The sequence below is a fragment of the Podarcis filfolensis genome, assembly GCF_964270895.1.
Source record: "Podarcis filfolensis genome assembly, chromosome: 1".
In the NCBI taxonomy this organism is placed as follows: domain Eukaryota; kingdom Metazoa; phylum Chordata; class Lepidosauria; order Squamata; family Lacertidae; genus Podarcis; species Podarcis filfolensis.
In genome coordinates this window covers 21064931-21070081 of record NC_139604.1, presented here as the reverse complement: position 1 = coordinate 21070081, position 5151 = coordinate 21064931, and positions in this window count along the sequence as shown.

Below are 5151 nucleotides of genomic sequence, written 5' to 3'. Positions count from 1 at the left end.
CTTGGGATTTCTGGTTTTTCTTGGCCTTTTCCGTAAGAATGAAAAATGACCTGTTGCGGTTTATATGCACTAGGTGTGTGTGTTTGCAGTTTTCCAATGGAACGAATCTCTGAAATGACAACAGACCCACACAATTCTTCCCTCACACCTTATTCACTTGGAGAAATAAGCAGTGTTGCCAAATATAGCCATATGGACTCTTGTTATATACTTTGCTTTGGAATGAACTCTTTACTCGTGTTTTCAATGGGCCTTTCACCACAAAATATTGAAACCCTTTCAGAAATTTGGTGGCCCTAAGGTGATCACCTCTTTAGCTTCTCTTTAGGGATCACTTTGGGGGCACCAGTACATACAACTGGCACCGCCACACGGTCTCTGACATGCCATGATACATACATTCTGGGCAAAAAAGAAAAGAAAAAAATGCTTGGTGAATTAGCTTGACTTTGAGCCAGTAATGATACCAGAATCTGCGTCCTATCTGCAAAGGGAGGGAGTAGGTCTGGATATAACCTTTGCTTATATACAGTGGTACCTCGGGTTAAGAACTTAATTCATTCTGGAGGTCCGTTCTTAACCTGAAACTGTTCTTAACCTGAAGCACCACTTTAGCTAATGGGGCCTCCCGCTGCTGCTGCGCCGCCGGAGCACGATTTCTGTTCTCATCCTGAAGCAAAGTTCTTAATCCGAGGTACTATTTTTGGGTTAGCAGAGTCTGTAACCTGAAGCGTCTGTAACCCGAGGTACCACTGTATCCTCCTTTGCTTGTCCCCATGCTCATTTAAGTTTGTTTAACTTTTCTAGTAGGACAGTTTCCCATACCTTTTGGTGTCATTGGTCTATGTTCACTCCTGATAGGTGTTTTGAATGTTTTTAAAGCAGCGTATCTTAACTGAAAAGGTACTTCAAGGGACACGGATGGCGCTGTGAGTTAAACCACAGAGCCTAGAACTTGCCAATCAGAAGGTCGACGGTTCGAATCCCCGTAATGGGGTGAGCTCCTGTTGCTCTGTCCCTGGTCCTGCCAACCTAGCAGTTCAAAAGCACGTCAAAGTGCAAGTAGATGAATAGGTACCGCTCCGGCGGGAAGGTAAACGGCGTTTCCGTGCGCTGCTCTGGTTCACCAGAAGCGGCTTAGTCATGCTAGCCACATGACCCGGAAGTTGTACGCCGGCTCCCTCGGCCAATAAAGCGAGATGAGCGCCGCAACCCCAGAGTCGTCCACGACTGGACCTAATGGTCAGGGTTACCTTTACCTTTTTACTCAAGCCAAAAACACTAATGAGATACACCAGTGGTTTTCAACCAGTGTGCCGTGTGGCACCCTGGGGTGCGTTGAATGATGGTCAGGGTGCCGCGGGCAACACTGGCCTCTTTCCCTCTTTCTTTCCCTCCCTTCTCTGATGCCTTCTGCCTCCCAAAGGCTTGCACAGCTGTCTGTTGCAGCAGCCCTGGCTTCAAACTCCCCAAGGTGAATGGTACCCGTGGGCTGACGATGGGGTGCTTTCCAAGACCCTGTGGGACAGCTCAGAGACCAGAGGTGACAGCTGCGGCTGCCCTGAGGACTCCTAATGAGAGAGGAGAGGAGGCTGAGGGAACACTCCACAAGGGTGGGTGTTTGGAAAAGGGTGAGAAGTTGCCAGCTCTGCAGGCAAGGGGTGGCATAACTGGGCTCCAGAGCCCCACGGGTGCCACAGAAAGAATGTAGTTGATCAAGCGAGCCGTGGACACAAAAAGGTTGAAAACCTTTTGAGATACACTTAAGGTAGGTTTTCTAGTTGGCTGCTTTCTCCAGGGTGTTGCACATTATCTCCATTGATTGTGTCTACATTCTGATCTAGGACCTTTCCCACTTGGGCCTGTCCAATCACAGGATGACTCCACAATTTCCCAAGCCAAGTTGGTTGTTGAGCAATAAATCTCTAGGAAGTTAAAATAATTTGAGATTATTGTTGTTGTTGTTGTTTAGTCGTTTAGTCGTGTCCAACTCTTCGTGACCCCATGGACCAGAGCACGCCAGACACTTCTGTCTTCCACTGCCTCCCGCAGTTTGGTGAAGCTCATGTTGGTAGCTTAGAGAACACTGTCCAACCATCTCATCCTTTGTCATCCCCTTCTCCTTGTGCCTCCATCTTTCCCAACATCAGGGTCTTTTCCAGGGAGTCTTCTCTTCTCATGAGGTGGCCCTAGTATTGGAGCCTCAGCTTCAGGATCTGTCCTTCCAGAGAGCACTCAGGGCTGATTTCCTTCAGAATGGATAGGTTTGACCTTCTTGCAGTCCATGGGACTCTCAAGAGTCTCCTCCAGCACCATAATTCAAAAGCATCAATTCTTAGGTGACCAGCCTTCTTTATGGTCCAGCTCTCATTTCCACACATCACTACTGGGAAAACTGTAGCTTTAACTATACAGACCTTTGTTGGCAGGGTGATGGCTCTGCTTATTATTATTATGCCACCTTCTCTCAGGTGGCCTCATATTGATGCACTGGCCAGATCTGAACCCTCAATTTCATCAAGGTATCTACATCGTTTGTCCAGGTTCCATGCCTGATTGGAAGCTGAAATGCTCAGGAGGTTGTTATATTTAGGCAGAAATCACTACCAGTCCTGAGGTGCTTACAGTAAAAAAATTAGGCTCTGTGTAAGAACATGAACCGGTGTATTGCTGTTAAAAGGGCTCACAGGGGCAACAGACAACACTCCCAACCATAGATGGAATAGTGTTGGCCAACAGGCATCCCAGAAGGTTGGGAAGTATGCATGTGAGCAGATAATGTCTGTCCTACTTCCATGCACCCAACCATCCGCCATAATAAGATTTGTTCTTTAGCTCCACGTAGGTCACACTCCTGCCTCGTATTCTAATGGGATAAAGAAATCAAAGCCGACTGTGCAATTGGGAGCAGATACAGTTGTTAATATCTCCCATCAAGTTTTATAAGATGAAGTAAATGAGCTTTGGATTCGGGTGGCGCTGTGGGTTAAAGCACAGAGCCTAGGACTTGCTGATCAGAAAGTCAGCGGTTCGAATCCCTGTGACGGGGTGAGCTCCCGTTGCTCGGCCCCTTCTCCTGCCAACCTAGCACTTCGAAAGCACGTCAAAGTGCAAGTAGATAAATAGGTACCGCTCTGATGGGAGGGTAAACGGCGTTTCTGTGCACTGCTGGCCACATGACCTAGAAGCTGTACGGTTCCCTTGGCCAATAAAGCGAGATGAGCACCGCAACCCCAGAGTTGGCCACGACTGGACCTAATGGTCAGGGGTCCCTTTACCTTTTTAAATGAGCTTTAGGCAGCAAGGGGAGAGGAGGCAAAATGGACTCTCACCTCCCAAAATCAGAAGGCGACTAAAGTGCGTGAGTTGCTATCAAGTGCTCTACAGGAAGACAAAATGGCGGCGCTGGTGGCAAGCAGAACTTAGTGAGTCAGGCGGAAGCACAAAACACACCGTGCAAAGGGAAGGTACATTTTGTCCCTTTGGTGTACAATCCCTCTCTGTCATGTTGTGCATTAGGATTCTATAGTACTTGGACTGCTGAGCAGCCTGTGATCTCGAGAGAGGAACTGGGGACTTGTGACAGCCCCAGGGGTGTGGAATTTGCGTCGCTGAATGGTGCTAACAATTTTAAAATGTGTTAATGTGATCCTGGTTTCCACAAAAAACGAAGAAAAACAGGGCCGATGATTAGTCCTTAATACGATTGTTCTTTCCCTCCCTCCTTTTTTGAAAAAAGGTAAAGGAGTGAAATAGCTGAGGTGCTGTGATTAATAATTAACTGCACTGTGGTACGTTGTCAGATTTTCCATATGTTTTCATACCAATTTTGATGTAGGCAGTGTGTCCTAAATATATAATTATTTAACAGCTTGGAATGGCGCTGAAGGAGCCCCCGTTGCACAAAACATGCATTTGCAAATAATAGCTTTGTTTCGTGCCCTATTTTTACTTTAATTAGTTGAATATTTACCTGGGGCACTGAAATGGGCTACTTTTTTTGAAAAGGTTAATTAATTCTAATTTTTTAATTAGCCACGTTATTATGTACTTACTCAGACTGAGTCCATGACATTATTATATAGGTTTAATTTAAAATGTTAAAATCTCAGAGCCATTCAATCAATAACTTGCACTAGGGGAGCTGGCTTTTCCTTTTTTTATTATTTTATTTTGCACTCAGTTTTGAACTCCTGGAAATGGTACAGTAAGAATGGTTAGCAGTGGACACCCGGATGCAGACGCAAAACCTGATGCAGCGGTGGAGAATCTGTGGCCCTCCAGAGTTTCTATTACCCTGGCCATCACTGATGCTGCCTGAGGCTGATAGAAAGTCCCATAGCACCTGAAGGACCACAGTTTCCTCATCTCTGCCTTAGGAGAAACATCCAAATGATAAGAGCTGTTCAGCAGTGCACTCTCTTTCGCTGGGAGCAATTCAGCAGGAACTGGGCAGCCACCCATGAGGGATGCTGTATTTTCATCATCTGTTGGAGATCCTGCATTGACAAGAGGGTTTGACAAGATGCCCTTTAAGGCCTCTTTTGATTGTAACGTTCTCTGATTTAAAAACAAACATAGTGCAATTTCAACAGCCTATCAGATCTACTGATCGGAAGGCTAATTCCCTATGCAGCTCTCAGTTTGGTTTATTTGGGCTAGTTTTTAGTCTACAACACCATACTGTGCTAATTCCTTATAAAGAGTTGCTGATAACTGTGAGAAGCTTTGAAAGGAGGCTGGGCTGCCATTTTGCAACATCACCCTTGAGAATTAAGCTAACCTTTTGAAATAAGTTCTGAGCCAAGTTTAGAAGATGCCGAGCGAATGTAATGTAGAAGTCACAGAGGTAGCTTGCAATACACATTCTGATGTGGCATTGGGCTGTGCCATATGTTTATAAAAGGAGAAATTATTTGAAGAGGGTAGGTCACGGGTCTTGGTGCATGGCTGTTTTTTATGCACTGTAAGTACTGTGTAAACATTGGCTATTCATGGAGTCTGCAATACCCAGCCAAATAGCTTTGCACTCTGCAAGTCGTGAGTTTCCTAAGTGGCAGAATAGCTGATGTTTACACTTGCAAACATCAATATGGCGATTTAAGACGGATTTGCACACCGGAGTGCTGCTTCTGTATTACTGTGGGAATG